Source organism: Suncus etruscus, chromosome 13 (genome assembly GCF_024139225.1).
Source record: "Suncus etruscus isolate mSunEtr1 chromosome 13, mSunEtr1.pri.cur, whole genome shotgun sequence".
NCBI classification, from domain to species: domain Eukaryota; kingdom Metazoa; phylum Chordata; class Mammalia; order Eulipotyphla; family Soricidae; genus Suncus; species Suncus etruscus.
This window is the reverse complement of record NC_064860.1, coordinates 62,028,212-62,046,581: the sequence shown is the minus strand read 5'-3', so window position 1 is coordinate 62,046,581 and position 18,370 is coordinate 62,028,212. Positions and strand designations below refer to the sequence as shown.

General features: G+C 35.3%; 1 protein-coding gene across 1 annotated transcript in view; it reads right to left on the bottom strand.

Moving 5' to 3' along the window:
* Positions 1-17,220, bottom strand: part of NRIP1 (nuclear receptor interacting protein 1) — a 44,828-nt gene extending 27,608 nt beyond the window's left edge. The window contains exon 1 of the mRNA XM_049785494.1: positions 17,105-17,220. The gene's annotated coding sequence lies outside the window, so the exon portion shown is untranslated. The remainder of the gene's footprint in view (positions 1-17,104) is intronic.
* Between the last annotated feature and the right edge of the window lie 1,150 nt (positions 17,221-18,370).

Sequence of the window (18,370 nt, the reverse complement as noted above, 5' to 3'; positions counted from 1 at the left end):
AAAGATTTTAAAAAGTTTTCTATGTGAAAGGTGAATCCAAATTTAAAAGTAGTAAATAATTAGAACATGTTTATCCTAATTAAAAATAAGACAAATTCTACAATTTACATTTGTTCAGTTTATATATATTTCCATTTAGAAGGAAGTCTCATAAAATAAAATATAAAAGAATAATACTATTAATTTTGAATACTTATATTCCAATGAAAATAAGCTTCATTATACCAAGTTAAAATAACACCATAAAAACTTCTTTTCCTAATAACTTTTCATAATAACTTCACATAATATTGTTAGTACTAGAATTTAGTATTTGTTATTTTTCAAAAACTTTAACTTACTTCTCTATTCACCCATTTTCTATAAAAGTATATGGGCAAAGATCAGCCTATGTTTATGGCCTTTCATTACACCTGATTTCTTTTGCAGAATAGATAACTTTGCAGTCTAGAGTTACTATATGGAGAAAATTTGTTTACATACTTAAAGAGTAATGTTATTTAGAAAATGTAAAGTTACATGCTAATTTCATAAAATATACACATACATAATAAGGAATAGCTTTACTTTCATCAATGAGCTGCTTCCAATTTCTCCTAAGTCAACTGGGACTTGATTATAATCAAAGAATCAGGACGGAGATAGACGAGGCAAAGGGCACTTGCAGTTCACATGTGGCAAGAGGTTTGGGCAGGAGAAATTTCTCCTTGTCTCCTTTCTTAGTAAAGATTTATACAGAACCTAAAAAAGTCTAGCTACGACCACATTTCAAGAATACCTGAAAAAAGGCAAAGGTCAATTTTCAATAGCAGATACTGCAATCATTTTGTAAAATAGTTACAGTATGTATTTAATTCGTGCCATACAATCCTAAATTGCTCATTACAAATCTCTATCCAAAAATTAAAAATCAAAGAGAACAACTAGAAGAGATGCCATTTCCTTTCCCACAACAAACAGAATTGTTTATATAAATGAACTTTAGAGAAATATATAATAAAATTTTATGAGTAATCCTATTTAACTAGAATTATACAATAAAGAAAACATTTCTAATATTTCTTTAATATAATTTAAGGTGGTAGAGTGTCTACTTTTCTTTTTCCATAAAAATCTTTTTTCTTATGCGCTGCATCATGTTAGGTGAGACTTTTAATAATAAAATGAAGTGAAAAATAATTAAAAATCATTTGCTAACTAATTAGTTCTATTACAACCTCCAGGACTTCTCCCATTCATCTTGTGGTTAAAATTTTACATTAGCTTGAATTTCATCTCTGCCTGACACATTTCAAGCAGTGAAGCAGATTAGTGCCTCAGAACACATTAAAGGGTTGCGTTATCAATCAGGTTATGTTCTCTTTCAGCAAAATTTTCTTATTCAAATGAACTCTCAAGGATTGAAGTAAACAAAGCTATAGCCCATTGCTCTTGCATATTTTGCATTCATTTATTTGCATTTTCTTTACTTAGACTTATAACACGTGTCATAGAAAGAGTACATGTTAAATATTCCTAGAGTGTCACGATATGTAATACAATAAAACAGATTACAACCCTACCTTTCTTTCACAGCAGTGGTGCCAAGCACAGGTACACCGGAGCAATCAATTTGTTCTGCAGACAGTAAGGCTTTCATAGAATACTAATGTAAAATCTCTTTTTTTTTCCTTTGCCTTGACTCCCCAATGCCTGGGTCCTGACCAATACAAGGAGGAGGGCGGTATATCTTCTGCTGAGATAACCACAACTACTAATCAAGTCTACGTGTACAAGGGCACAGGATTAAACCTCCACCAAGCTTGAGTCAGGGTTTGAGAGCAGCTAAACACATTCACAGTGCAGCTGAAATCAAACACACTCTCACTCACACACACACACACACACACACACACACACACACACACACACACACACACACACACAGATCTACTCTGTGAACTAATTCATCCACTTTAAACACCAACTTTTTTTTTAATCTTTGGAATATAAGATCCTATTAAACTGAGAAATATATCCAAATAGTATACCCAACAATAATGATGTTTTCCTAGAAATGAGAATGAAGACTATCATTCTCTGCATTAAATGATCTGTCGGCCCTAAAGAGTAAAGCATGGAAACTGAACTCTCTAATAGAGTTTGCATGGACTTCTGCTTTCAAGTATTAATATAGGGCTTTATCAAATGGGCAAGGATCTTCAAATTTTGCAATAAAATAATGTGTAATATCACTTAAGTCTACTTCTTCCAGAAAAGCTTGTCCAAAGAGGACCAAAAGATTTCCATCTACCTTCAAAATTTTTACATTTTTCTATTATACTAAGCTATTAGAAACGGAGATTTCAAATATTATTAGAAAAAAATCTTAACACATTATATCATGATATGGTGATATTTGATTTCTAAAATACAGAATTTTCAGGTCTTTCATTTCAGTGTCACTTAGTTTGTTTTATTTAAAAACATGAAATGAAACTCCTATCACTGAATATAGTGATGGCAGAATAAAATATTTCTAATAACATACACAATCTCATTTTAATTAACCTGTCTTAATTTTCAAATAGCTTTTAAAAAGTACTGATATGCAAGGAGCTACAGAACTAAGCAATTAAGAACAAAATATGCCAGATAACTTAAGAAACTTATGAGAAGTTTGACATCAAAGACTGGGTCTACTTTCATAGAAACAACTCTTTTAATAACTGCTAAGGTACATGTCTTATTTTGTACTTTTCCATTAAAATAAATAGGCATGAACAATTAAGAAATACTAGTCCCTTCAATGAAGTATTGCAATAATGTTTAATCAATACCTATGCAATTGTCCTTGACACGCTGACCATGTCATCAGGCTACTGTCATGTGATATCATGTCATTTCCCCACCTGGCTCATGACCTTGTCCTCTAAATGACCTAAAGCTTCCCTCAAGTAGCAGGAGGCCCCTCCCGCTGTCTCAGCAAGGTCGAATGGGTCAGTGTGTCCTCATCTATAATCCACCACCATTTGTCAGCAGGGAGGCTGGAGGAGGCAGGCTTGCTACAAGGGGAGAATGCCCAATTAGGCAGCTGTCACACAAAGCATAGGCTGCAAAATTATCCCTTGTCAAAAGAAAGAGCAGCTGCGGGTGCCAATTACAGCAACCTTTCAACCCTTTAGGTACTGGAAACTACACAGAAGTAAATGAAGAACAATTAGTGATAACAAATCGATGAATTAGGACAGTAAATTAGAAATTAGTAGCAGGTGAGCATGGGTCATACATGACATAAGGGCATACCAGACTCCAGGCAAGGGCAGGATGCACAGCATCATACACCAACCATTCCTTTGCATATAGATTTCCCCTTCAGCATTTCTCTTTTGAAAAACTTAAAAAATCCTTTTAAATACCCATGGCTAAAAGGAGACATACCATTTTTATTTCATGAAGTAACACATTAAATTGTCTCTTAACAGAAGGAAAATGTTTGAATAAGTTTAGTTAATTTTACTTTGTTCCTCTTATATGATTCACCATGCATTCCTCAAACTTAACATCTTTTAAAGTGCAGCCCATAAAGCCCAAAGAAATAATTCAGATAATCAGACAATACTATATTCTTAAAGCACTTACCTAGCTTCTACATAGGTTACATTTATAGAGTAACATCTCTTTAAGATGATAACTGGGTTGAATTCTAAGAAAACTGTTATGCTAATATAATCCTGAGCTCCTTAGGAAGTGGTTGTGTGTATAGAGAAATTACTGCCAATTTATGTTTCTAAGTAGTACATAGGCAAAAAAAAAATGACCAACTATAAAACTGCTATTTTAAATTAAATTTTAATTTGACAAAGGTGACACATTAAGTCTCATCTTTAGAAAACCTATTCAATTTAGCACTGTTCAACTAATGTTTTTGGTAGTAAGTAGTTCCAGACAATGAAGCCAGAATAAAATGAGAAGAAATATGAAGAAGGAATTTAAGCTGTTCGTTAAGTGTGTGGAGTCATGCTTTCTCTGTGCCTTAAAAACATTCAATGTTGAGAAATAACTTTTTCAAGGCCACTTTAAACTGAAGTTGCATCTATTCTTAGGGAAAGGGAGATTATTTGTAAATTGATTATTTGCATCTATATTTGTAAGTTGAAAAACTTGAATGGACATATGCAACAATCTTAAAAGGAAAAGAGAAAAACATTCCACTAAAATTCTAAATCACAAATGAATTAAAGTAAAAGTAAAATAATAAAGAAGCAATTTACTCATACATTTTTAAAAATATTTTAACAGATCTGAGTTTCCAAAAGAAAAAGTTTCTAATTTTTAGTTTCTAAATCAAGTCATGTGTTAAAATTCCCAGGAGATAAATGTCATGGGGAGAAAATGTCTCTGTTAAAAGTTTATCCAGAAATTTTAAAGATATATATATATATATAAATGTGTGTATACATATATATGTATATATATATCATGCTTCACTCTTTTTTAAAAATTGATAGGTATTTATAAATATCCATAAGTTTACAAGGCAATCCACTAATGTCAGACATCTGAAATTCAGAGAAAGAAATGGCAAGTAGGAATGAAGGAGTTAAAGCCTTTAGAATTCAGCTTCCATCATACATGGGTGACTATCTCTTTAAATAATTTAAATCCTCTCCATCAACTACAAAGCTGTTTTGAAGCCATTTAGCTTTGTTCTTTACATGTGTTCTAATTAAGAAATGACCTTGTCATCACACACACCAGAAATCCGGGATTATTTCCTACAGCAAAAAAAAAATCAGAGTGCCCCCCCCCCAAGAAAAAGAGGGAGGAAAGACTTTTCCCCCCAGTTCCTTACTAAAGGAAGTTGTTGGTTGGCTGAATGCTGAAGCAGTTTCACTGCATAATTTTTTGTTGTTGTTGAATGTCACAGGGCGGGTTAGTGTGACCTTGAGCTGCATCAGCAGCACAGCAAGGGTCGAGATGCCTGCAGGCGCCCTTGTACTGGATTTGCAAGACAAAAACCTTCAAACTGGCTGAAGGACATCTTAAATCTCTTCAAAGGTTTTAGGAACTAATCTGGGATGCTCTTAGCAGGATCTGTGCCAGTGTGAGAAGCAAAATTAAAAACAAGGTCTTTGACAGGATGTTGTCTTCTTTTAACCCTTCCCAAGCAGAATAGACCACAATGTAATCATTCTGAAGAGATGGCTTACCTAAAAACACTCCTTCAGAACAAATTATGTAAGCAAGCAATCACCAAGGAAGGAGCCATGATAAGTGTACTCCAAACTAAATCCTCCCATTGCCCTTCTCCAAGAATTCAGGCCAATATTTTTGAACTGATTTTGGGTGTAGTGAATGTAAAACTTGAAGGTCTCTTTGTATCTTTAGACTGGCAGTCAATGACAGGCTAAAGCTAAAAGTAAATGTGACCAGTAACATTGATGCAGAATTTTCTTTATAAAGAAATAAGGCTCTAGCTAGTTAAATCACAAACATCCTGCAATTGCATAAATGTTACTAAAATTACAATAGGTAATGAAAACAACATCATTTGTTTGGTAGATTTCCATTCTTCACATGATGATAACATTGTTAATAGGGAGAAATGGAATAGTGAAAGTGAGCAGAAGATGAAAAAATTTCAGACATTTTATAAGAAATTAGTATGACATTTTTAACTGTATTATAGTATTCCCCATGGATGGGCAAAAAGAGAATGGCTTAATGGTAGCAAAGTGTCACTCTTCCTGGAAATGACCTCAAAGTTTAATTCTTTTTGTACAGTTCTCAAAAAAATAGTATAGAGGAGCAATCATATATAATATGTAAAAGAATATTCTATAATACATACTTATCCATTTATAACAGATTTATCAACATTAAGATATAAGATGGGGTTGGAGCAGTGGTGCTAGAGGTAAGGCCTGCCTTGCAAGCGCTAGCCTAGGATGGACGGAAGTTCGATTCCCCTGCCTCCCATATGATTTCTGAGCATATGGTCAGGAGTAACACCTGAGTGTCAATGGGTGTGGCCCCAAAACAAAAACAAAACAAAAATTTAAGACAACTGTAAAGAGTATTTATTTAGCATTAAGGTATATCATTTCTAAAGCTCAAAAGGTTGCAAATTAAGGTCTCCTAAAAAATAGTGCTATGTAGGAAGAGAAAGGGATGAGACAGAAGTGACACCAAGATGCTCCAGTGCTAAGAGTCTTTGGCACTTTGGAGGGTTGAAGCTGCAGTAACTTTGTGCAACAAAAGCGTCAACATTAACACTATTAACAATGATTAGTAAATATAAGACTATGCAGAACAGTTACACCTACACTTTCCACTAGAGTTCAAGTATTCTTTCCCAACAGGGCCAGCAAAGGAGTAAAGTAAAATGTTGGTACCTAACATGAAAATGAAGGTGCATGTAATTTAACATTGTAAAAGGAAGTTTATAAAACATTAGGAAATGCTTAATGATAGGCATCCCCAAAAAATCCAAAAAGGTTTTTCCAATTTATATGTCAAATAGGTATGTAGAGCTAAGGTCAATTTATGCCCTGGGCTTCAAGAAAAACTGCTGTGATTACATTAAAGAATGAAGATGACCTAGATTTAGGGTTAACTCCAGAAATACCCCTTTAATCAGTGAAACCTACTTTACAGAAAGACAAATATAAAAAGCATCTAGTTTTAGCCTGAGTCACCCACCCTCTCTTCATCATGGAAGACCCTCTTCCTCTCTTCACCCAGGACTCCAAGCCCACATCTCACTTTTTAACACAGGAATTAAAAACAAAACAAAATAAAAAACACAACCCTTAGCCTGCCTCATTCTAGGATTGACAGACATGTAAATGTAAATTCTTCATAGGTATATAATTAAATTTGTTCTTTGGTTTTACTAATCTGCCTGATGTTTTTGTTCAACCAGCCCAAGAACACAGACTGGGAAGGGACATGGAAGGGACATTTTACTCTACACCCTTAAAATGTAAGAGGCTAAAGGCTAAAAGTGTTCTTCAAAATACATATTCAGCAGTTACAATTTTCAGTTTTAGTATGTCTGAGTCCTATGAGGTAGTCTGTGACAACTAGAAACAATGACTAAAGGCTAATCAAGAAAAATAATGGCAGTTACTCTAGGCCACAGAAATCACAACCAGAGGTAGGAAAGCGCTGGATGTGACAGCAAATGTTGACTAAAATGTGACTGGAGATTGTGGCTGGAAATACAATAAGAAACAAGGCCTTTGGAAAGACTTGGTGGTTAGTGGAAGGTATACAGGCAATGCTATGATTAAATGCATAGGAAACAAAACAAAACCAAGAATATGTGCTTAGTGTTAACACTTGGAGGAATTAAGAAACTGGGATGTATCAGTGCAGTAGTGAAGCATTAAAAGCAGCAGTAAAAGGCCCCAAGTGAGGTCACTTAAGCTCAATACCATGTTATAAACCAAGACTTAATGTCTAACTTACAGTGTCTGCCTCTCCAAAGAATGGAATTTTAAACCAGTCTACCTGAATTACGTGGTAGTAGTGAGGTAATCTGAGCCACTATAGTGGTCCCCTAAAAGAAGGTGACCTAGCCTCCACCAATCCATTTTTCAATGCCTGTAGTCCTTCATTTTGAACAACTCATCAGAGCTCCTTTATTTACTTGATGAGATACTGCACAATTTCATAAACACTGAATAAAACTAGATGATCTTTATAATTTAATGTTGACATTTGTTTCTTATCAGAAAAGAAAAACATGGTCAAATAAGGTAGGGGCAGGAGTTGAAAAAAACGTAAAAAGAATTCAAAGTTGTTCTAAAATTTTAAATGGTACTCTATAATATAGATGATTTTAACATAAATAGACATTTTCTATAGCAATCCATTTGATAAAAATCACTGCTATCTCGAGTAAGTTTATGGTTGACATGATTTGTACCAAGTTTCAAGTCAAATTAAAAACTCCTGTAAAAGTATTTAACAGAATCAGTCAAATATAAGTTTTATACATTTCAAAAACTTTTTTCTACTTTATATCAGGTAAGTAGAATAAGGGCAACAACAGATACCTTCTCAGAACTATAAGGGCATATTTCCTTTGGCTATAAGAGATTAGTATCTCATTTAAGTTATAATAACTCGCTATCTGAAGTTCTACTAAGAAATGATGATCAAATTAAATCAGAACAAAATTACTGAGTATCTACTACTATAGTTCTAATAAATAAAATGTTCCAAAAATCTAACAACTGGTAATTTTTAGTTTATTACTCATAATGATGAGACCATGGCAGCTTATACCATTGACTATTGCACAATGAAAATATCATGAATAAAAAAAAAATTGAACAGTTTGCCTGTGACTAAGGAGTCCGACATAGCAGTCATCTGGGTATCCCCATACAGTTTGTAGATATACAATGCATTCCCAGAGTTCTTTGGGAAGCCCTCGTCCCCATGTCATTTGAGTGCTGTCAAATACTCAAGAGTCTGATTGTCCTGCTAAGATTTCAGAAAAAAATTTAACACAGTATCAGCCAAGGTAAGAGGGTAGAGTGAAAAAGAACAGGAGTCACCTGGGCCAAGGAACTATCTGCCAGAGAGCAGATTGTACTTTCAGAAAAGGAGAGCCTGCATCAGGGATCATGTTGAGGCAAGCAGAGGAGAAGGTCAAATAAAGGAGAGGAGAAGAGAGGTTAAAGAAAGACTTTTCTTTTCATTCTCCCAAGGAAGAGAACTCTACTTTGAAATTATAATGAAAATGACCAAACACCCAAACCCACAAACACATCATCATCCCTTGAAAAATATTTGATGGTTCACTGGTGATAGAAACAAAAAGGCTAGAACTTGAAAGCCTGGGTTATTGACAGGGCACAACTAGGAATGACTTACCGAGTATCCACAAATAAAATGACTTCTCCTTGAGTAAGCATCTCTGACTTACAGCTGCCAAGCCAACACTAGTGATATGTTCCAGCACATTCTACGTCTAGACATTAATAGAAGGGTAGGTAATGTGATAAGCCTTGCAGATATTAAAGAAAAAAAAATCCTAAACAATTTGCTAATCTACATACATAAAAGTTAGGCTAAATGTCATGAGATAAAATTATGGATTATTCTATCAGCGATTACTGAATAAGTAAATTCCAATTAAGAAGCAATTTTCAAATTTTAGTTCAGAAACCTTTAGGGTTATCTTGATTCACTCAGAAGGCACATGAGGTCAAGACTCTTCATACTCCTAAGCAGTTACCTGCTTTTTTAGTCCTTCTCTCCTGAGAACCCAGTGGTGTTACTCAGAGGCTGCATGGCATATAGTACTACAAATGGAATGCATACTTGTATATTCTAGTGTTCTATTTTTTTCTCTCAGTTCTACTAGCTAATATGATACATTCCCATTTATGTGATCTTAATAAACAAAACCTCACTTCACTGGAAACACAGCTCAGTTGGAAAGTGCTTGCATCACATATGACGCCCTAGGTTTAATCCCTGACACCAAAAAAATTGAATAAATAAATAAATAAATAAATAAATAAATAAATAAAAACTCTCTCGTGTCTTTCAAAATTTACCACTATAAAAGCATCCTGTGACCATGTAGCTTTAGAAATGAGGCTGAAGATGGACAGATGTAACAGGGGTTAGGCTTCTATCTGGCATGCAGCCTTCCCAGTTAAATCCCTGGGTGTGTACTGTCCTGAGCACACCAGCCTTCCTAGTTAAATCCCTAGGGGTGTATTGACTTGAGTACATTAGAAGTGATCTCGAAGCATTGTGGAGAGTGTATGTTATGAACATAACTGGTATGGTTGACGAAAGGAAGGAAGGAAGGAAGGAAGGAAGGAAGGAAGGAAGGAAGGAAGGAAGGAAGGAAGGAAGGAAGGAAGGAAGGAAGGAAGGAAGGAAGGAAGGGAAGGAAGAAAGGGAAGGAAGGAAGAAAGGGAAGGAAGGAAGAAAGGGAAGGAAGGAAGGAAGGAAGGAAGGAAGGAAGGAAGGAAGGAAGGAAGGAAGGAAGGAAGGAAGGAAGGAAGGGAAGGAGGGAGGGAGGAAAGGAAGGAAGAGAGGAAGGGAGGAAAGGAAGGAAGGAAGGAAGGAAGGAAGGAAGGAAGGAAGGAAGGAAGGAAGGAAGGAAGGAAGGAAGGAAGGAAGGAAGGGAGGGAGGGAAGGAAGGGAGGGAGGGAGGGAAGGAGGGAGGGAGGAAAAGAAGGAAGGGAGGAAAGGAAAGGAAAGAAGGGAGGAAGGGAGGGAGGGAGGGAGGAAAGGAAGGAAGGAAGGAAGGAAGGAAGGAAGAAAGGAAGGAAAGAAGGAAGGAAGGAAGGAAGGAAGGAAGGAAGGAAGGAAGGAAGGAAGGAAGGGAGGAAGGAAGGGAGGGAGGGTGGGAGGAAGGAAGGAAGGAAGGAAGGAAGGAAGGAAGGTAGAGGAGGGAGAGAGGAAGGGAGGCAGGGAGGAAGGAAGAAAGGAGGGAGGGGGAAGGAGGGAGGGAAGGAAGAAGTGAAGAAGGGAGGAAGGGAGGGAAGAAGGGAGGGAGGGAAAGGGGGAGGGAGGAGGGAAGAGAGGAAAGGAGGGAGGGGAAAAAGATGGAGGAAAGAGTGTAGCAAGGAAGGGGGAGAGGGAAGAAAAAGAATCAAGTCTGGTTTAGAGTTGAGTAGAGTGATCATTAAATGGAATCTAATTTTTACTCAAATAAAATCAGCACTTTTAAATTTGCAAGAAATTGCACTATAATTATGCCAGATAAATTCTGTTCTCATAGTATTATTCTGAATATATCCTACAAGTAAGAAATTCCTGAATATTTATAAAGAAGCTGCTACATGTGATAAAGGATGACTACATGACAAACTTTAATAGGCTCAAAATCTTGTCAGAGGAAAAAAAGAAACAGTACAGTGATGTGATACTGAAGTGGAGAGGTAGTGCAGAAAGGTAAAAGCACTCTAGGCTTGCCCTAGAACTGATATTTCTGCCCTTCTTTCTGTTATCAGCTTCTTATAAAAAAAAAAAAAAGCTTCTGCTACCTATACAATCTATACAAAGACCCTCCTGACTTTGATTTTACTTTTTTTTTCTTCATTATGATCTAAATACATATTAACTTACATTCTTCCCTAGCTCCTGAATATACAGGTGATAGAGGTGATTTATAAGCTTGTCATCTCTACACACCTGTGCAATCCCAGCACACCATGATTTATCAGAAAAAAAAAAAAACCTTACTGGCTAGTTTGAATCTTTTCAGTACAAACTCATCATCCCCTAACTCAAATACTCATCCTTCAGAACTCCTGTACCCACAACTTGGATGTATATTTGATAAACTTTTCTGTTATCTACCTAATGTTTCCTCAAATTATTTCTTCTATGGTTAATGATGATAGTCTTTTGATGTTAAAGTCTAAGGATTCTGGTTTCCCTTTCTTTTGTCCTAAAAGAGTAAAATTCCACATCAACTTAAGTTCAACAGGTAGCCTGAATCCTAAGTTGCATGGTGAAAGGGAAAAACTTCCAGGCCATGCAGATCAAGTGGGAAAGAGTATGGTTTGGTGGCTGCTTTTAACGGACTGTCAGGCAGTTGTCTTCAATGACAAGGAACTAACTCATTACATCCTCTTTTATTCCAATGGCCTCCTGAGACCAGCCTTTGGCAGCAGTACAATTTTAAGAGAGAATATGAACAAAATAGGAAGAATGTGATAAAGTAAATTATTGAAATGGGAAAGGGTTTTGAAAAAGGTAAATAAAGGTACTTTCCTTAGAGAAAGTACTCTAGAGTTGTCATGGGTACTGCCTGTAGCAACAATCAAGGCTTTGATACTGGGAGGAGGGGTCACAAGAAGCATTAGGCAGTAGGAGAGAAGAACCAATCCCATTAGAGATACTTGGTAGTAGACCATATGTTCTAGAAATTTTAATATCTTAAAGAACTGGGCCAGAGTGATAATACAATGGGTAGAGTGTTTCTCTTGCATGCTGAGGATGAGGGTGTGATTCTGGGCATCACATATGGTACCCTGAGTACAGTGGGAATGAGTGATCCCTAAGTAAAAAAAAAAAAAGAAAAAAGAAAAAAAAGAAATAGTTCAGATTAGAAGCACTTATAAAGTCTGACCAAGTATTTGCTCTTTCTTAGAAACAAATGCTTAAAGATTTGTATTTATGACCTGTAAGCTTTTTTTCCCGACTTCCAATCTATTGTAGATAGTCTTTTTAGAAATGCAGCAAAATTAAATCTATTAAAAAATAAACTCAGGGCTGGAGAGATAGCATGGAGGTAAGGCATTTGCTTTGCATGTAGAAAGAAGGTGGTTCGAATCCTGGCACCCCATATGGTCCCCCAAATCTGCCAGGAGCAATTTCTGAGCATAGAGCCAGGAGTAACCCCTGAGTGCTGCTGGGTGTGATCCAACCCCAGCCCCCCCAAAAAATAAATAAGATAAAAACAAGAACTAATACTTCACTGATATTTTTGGAGGCTTAGACTGCATGATAATAGGAGTGCCAACAGCAGTTAATAAAATCATGAAAACAGGAAGCTTACATATATTATACTATCAAACTTTTTATAGTAAATGCAAACTAATATAATAAATGTGGTCTGAAAAATCAGTATTATCTCTAGTACATAATAGTGAGATTGCAATTCTATAAATAAAATGCATAACAAGCTTATTAGCATTTTAACAACTTCAGTTGTATAAACCACAGGCCACATGACTGAAGAGCAAATGTAAAAATAATCTAGAATAACAGGTTCACTACGTTTAATACACTGAAAAAGACTGGGCCTTTATATGAGAAAATGAACTGACAACGTTGATCAACATTTTAAAATCCTTTTAATCATTTCATTTGAATTATTTCATTGATAAAAAAATATGCAAGCTGATAAAGGCATAGTGGGAATTTTCTTTCCAAAATGATGTTGTTTATATCAATTAAAGTATTAAGTAAAAGGCTTAAGGAAAATCAATTTTTTAAAGACACCAAATTCAGAAAAATGCTAATTATATTGTTTCTCAATATAATGGTAAATTAGCCTGATTAAGGAAGCTTTATTACTTTTCTATGAGTATTATTCTATTGGGATTGATAAATTAGTCTGATCAGAGCACATAAACAAATTGGAATTTCTGGAGTATCTCGTGGCTTAAAGAGACCGAGATAGAGAATTCTAAAAGATGTACCTAAGGTAGAGAATTGTAAGAGACATATTAAGGTAAGAAGCCAACAGTGGGACCAGAGAGAGAACACAGTGGTAGGGCATTTGCCTTGCAAGCGCCGACCCAGGACCAAAGGTGGTTCGAATCCCGGCATCCCATATGGTCCCCCTTTCCTGCCAGGAGTGATTTCTGAGCAGAGAGCCAAGAGTTACCTCTGATCGCTCACTTGTGTGGCCCCAAAACCAAAAACAAACAAAAAAAGAAGCCAAACAGTACAAGAATGCTAGATGAGAAATAACTCTAAACTAAGATGCTGGTCATGGGAAGGAGAGATCAAGAGAGGGTAAAAATCATGTAATTTATTTGAGCTGAGTATTTAAATGTTCTTGCCCCATACAGCTAAGCTAGTTTTGGGCAATGAATACCAATTAAAAGGACTTAACCCAGATAATGGATTAACTGATTTTAGTAGTACCATGTTCTTATTAAAAACTATGTGTAGAAGTTTAAAACGTACTATTTTTTAAATACATTAGAGATAGAGTGACAGTACACCAGGTAAGGTACTTGATTTACGTGCAACAGACTAGGGGTTAAATTCGCAAAACCTCATATAAATCTTAGTTTTTTTTAAATTAATATCTTTACTTAAGCACCATGATTACAAACATGTTTGTATTTGGACTTCAGTCATAAAAAGAACACCCCACCCCACCAGTGCAACATTCGCACCACCAATGCCCCCATCCCCCTCCTCCACTATAAATCCTAAGCCCTGCCAAGAGTTATCCCTGAGCACAAAGCAAGGCGCTATGATCTGAATATCACTGGAAGTGGCCTCCAAACCAAAAATAGTCAATAAGTTAAAAAAAAATTATTGAACATACTTTCCAGTTCTTTTGGGAGAGTAGGAAGAGAAATGGGGTCTTCACAGAGAGAATTAGTTTCATTTTATTAATATGGTAACTTATTCATTAGAACCAGTTGCTTTTTGTATATATTTTTTTGTTTTATTTATTTTTTGTTTGTTTGGGGACCACCCCTAGTGATGCTTAGGGGCTATACCTGATTCTGTACTCAGCACTCACTTCTAGCAGTGCTTTGGCCACCATATGGGATGCATTGGACTGAACTCAGGCAGGCCATGAACTAGGCAAGCTCCCTTCCTGCTATAAAATCTCTAATGCTCTCATTAAAGACAGCTGAATCACCCTTTTCACTTTTTTATACTTAAGTCTCTATATCTGATATAAACATTTAACAGTTAATATATTTGAATAACTATTAATAAAACTAAAACATACACAAACCAGTGAGATATACATAAGCTATAACAATAGTTTAGTAATTAAATAAATCTATTAAAATGTTTATGTTAAATTGATTCAGCCAACAAACCAATTTTATCCAAGGTATTAGGTGGGTTTTATATTATTATTTATCACAAGAAGTTAGTCACTACAACATACTAAAAGATGAACAGAACACAGACCATATAAGGATTTCTATAATTGTATCTTGTTAGTTATGTAGTGTTTTGTCTTCCAAATTTTTGACGAGAGTAAAAAAATCTTTAGCCTAAGATACTAAGCAGCTTTGTAAATATTTCATGTTTGGGGGAAGGAGAGGTAATAGTGTTTAAGATGTTTGTCCTGCATGTGGTCAGCCTCATTTGAACTCAGCACCACATATGGTCCCCTGAGAAACTGGCATGAGTGAATCCTAAACAGAGCTAGGTATAAGCTTGAATACTGCTAGGTGTGCATATGGCCTTCACCCCAAAAAGTTCCCCAAAACAAAAAAAATCAGATGTCATGATTTTCTTTTTGTAGTTTGTAATATTCAATGAATCAAATACTTTCCTTCACAAATATCCTTTTTGATCTCTCTCTGAAAAGGACATTACTAAATTTAAAAATGTAGCATGACAGAGAATCTGTAACAAAACCATACATAATATACTAGTCCACAGTCTTCAAGTGAATTCCACATACTAGTCTGCTAAAATATACACAAGATCTATTTCCAGAGAATGTGAATCTATGGGCTATTAAATGTCTACACCTCTTATTTATTTATTTGGCAATGGCTACTGAAAAAAAAGAAAAGTATGATAACTCATTTTTGAAAATGCATAATTAATTATTTTAAATTTCAAAATACTTTATAATAAATATTAATGTGGCCTGAAGTGATAGTACAGTGGGTAGAATATTTGCATTCTATGGAGCTAAGCTGGATCATCCTTGGAGCCTCATTTTGTTCCCTGTGCCCCTCAAATCTCAGGATATTTCTCTTATACATAATTATATTTGAATAACTATAATTGAGTATGAAACAAATATTTTAAGTATGAAATCTAATTCTAATTGATTTAAAAATTTCAGTACAGAACAAAGTATAAATATGTGTAGAACGGGGTCAGAAAGATGCATGGAGGTAAGGCGTTTCCTTGCATGCAGAAGGTTGGTGGTTGGAAACCCGGCATCTCAAGTCCCCAGAGCCTGCCAGGAATGATTTCTGAGCATAAAGCCAGGAGTAACCCCTGAGCTCTTGTGGGTGTGACCCAAAAACACAATAAATAAATAAATAAATAAATAAATAAATAAATAAATAAATAAATAAATAAATAAATAAATAAATATGTGAATGACTAGCAAGAAATCAAATCCTAACAACTGATAGTTTTTTCATTTAATAAATATAACTTAAATTTGTTTGCAAAAATTACAAAAACATAAGCAGAAAGAATTAAAAAAACAGAGTTGAAAAAATGTCAACACTATGTTTGCTGCATATATTTAAAACAGATCTTTATAAAAAGAGAATAAAGTTGGGGCCGGGCGATGGCGCTAGAGGTAAGGTGCCTGCCTTGCCTGCGCTAGCCTTGGACGGTCCGCGGTTCGATCCCCCGGTGTCCCATATGGTCCCCCAAGCCAGGAGGAACTTCTGAGCGCATAGCCAGGAGTAACCCCTGTGCGTCACCGGGTGTGGCCCAAAAACCAAAAACCAAAAAAAAAAAAAAAAAAAAGAGAATAAAGAAGTTCAAAATATCATTACTGGCAGGTCAAACCTATTTTACCTACATCAGCACCCATCTGGTTTGTGGTGCCATGCCTCATCTTAAACATCATTGGGCCACAGAAATACGGCAAATGTTCAGGATATTCAACCCATTATCCTCCCTTCTGCTTTCAACCAGTATCTTAAAAATGACCTCTTCAAATCTAATTATGGGCATAACAATCAATCACCACTTTTTCTCAGTTTACTTGCAGTGTTCCTGCCGTGGAATAAGCAGCTCAAGCTCCAAGAGCTCAAGACATGACAAATTCATTGAGGTTGTAGCTATACTAGAAAACACAAGTGTTAATCCAGGAGAATTAATCACTCACTCATCTCTTTGTCACATTTACCACCCACTTGTGTTAATTTAATCAGATTATTTTATCATTTCTCAGAAATGCTATTATGTTATTTGTCTTGCATATAAGTAAAACGTAATCACTGACAAGATTATAATAAGCCCTCAATAGCCACACTTATATTGTTCCTCAAAATAATTAACTTTTTATCTGTAATCAGATTGTTATTTCAGGTTTGGTATTCATGTCAACTTTGTTAAAACAAAGTATCATTGACATAAATACTTAGTTTCCCAATCTCTTTCTCAAGAAGACAAGAAATAAGTTTTAAACTCTTGGCTAATTTTTTTTCCCTTCCCTCAATTTGATTATATTAAAATCTATATTCATTCTTTCCTTACAAGTATATTTTATAGGACTGCATTTTAGTCATTTGTTTTTAGAAAACAACAGTGCCGAGATAATAATTTGAAGATAACCCACCACAAAATATATGGTGATTATAAACTAATATATAACTAAGACAGAACTGTCTGAAGTAGATTAGTCACAATGATTAAATCGTAAGAACTCAGGAAAAAACATTCTCACCATTATATGCAGCTTTTGACTATCTGCTTTTTGAGAAGAGTACTGAGAAAATCTTTGTTTTGAGAACTCTGATGTCATGCGATGTCTTCAGATCTTCCACCACTCTTCAGTGTATTGTGTATCTTAAGAAGTAAATGAAAAGATAGGTTAGCATCTGATTGCCTATTTCAATACAGATTCTAAAATATTATTTGTAAAGTTCTGAAGACAATTTTAGTACCTTTTCTGTGCAAATCCAATACTGAAGTAACCATCAAAAGAAAATGGAACACTAATGAAATGTACATAATCTGTTCAAGAAAAGCATCCTGGCTTTCTAGATCATGTGTCTACTCAATAAATAAAAGTAGGTGTTTTATAAAAATAAAGCAGATGAAGTATAATTTCTGTTTGTTATAGAATTCTATCATATTAATTAATTTCTAGATCTGGGGGCTGAGCAATAGTACCACAGGGCACTTGCCTTGAAGGCTACTGACATGGACTCAATCCTCAGCTTCCCATATGGCCCCTCTGTGCACTGATTAGAACAATTTCTGAGTGCAGTGTCAGAAATAGCCAGAGCACTGCCAGGTGTGGTCCAAAAAAGAAAAAAAAAAGTAGATCCTCCAACAGGTTTATTACCAAAAGAAAAATTGCTATGACTTAGAAAACAAACAAACAAAAAAACCTGCCTTCTTCAAATACATGTGACCTTTCCAGCACAAATTTTGCCAGTAACTTTCAAATGTTTTTTTTTTTTTTTTTTAATCATAGAAAGTATTTTATACCAATGTCCAAAGAAGTTTTCCATTTTTTGTTTTGGGCTTACTACTGGCTCTGTTCTCAGGGATCATTTCTAGTCAGTGTTCAGGAGACAATATTCAGAGACTTGAATCAAAATTTGCCACATGAAAGGCAAGTGCCTCACTCTACTATCTCTTGAGGTCCAGTTGTTTTAATTTTAGTTTTAACAGTCAAAAATTAGAAACACAAATGCCATCAACAATAAGTGAGTTATGGTGTGTCTAGTATAAGAAAATTAAGATATACCATCCCTCCACAAAGATCTCTGGCAAAGGATAATTGTGTTGGTCTCTACTATACAAATTGCCCATCAATGAGAAATTAACATGTATAAAGACAATCTCCCCTTCCAAACTCTGCTCCCTTACGTAGAAATCCCAAGCTCTTTTTAAACATCACAGGAAAGCACAGCTGGAAACACAGCCATGGCCTTACTCATGGCGCATTTCAGGTGACTTCTCCTGACAGAGCTTCCCCCTT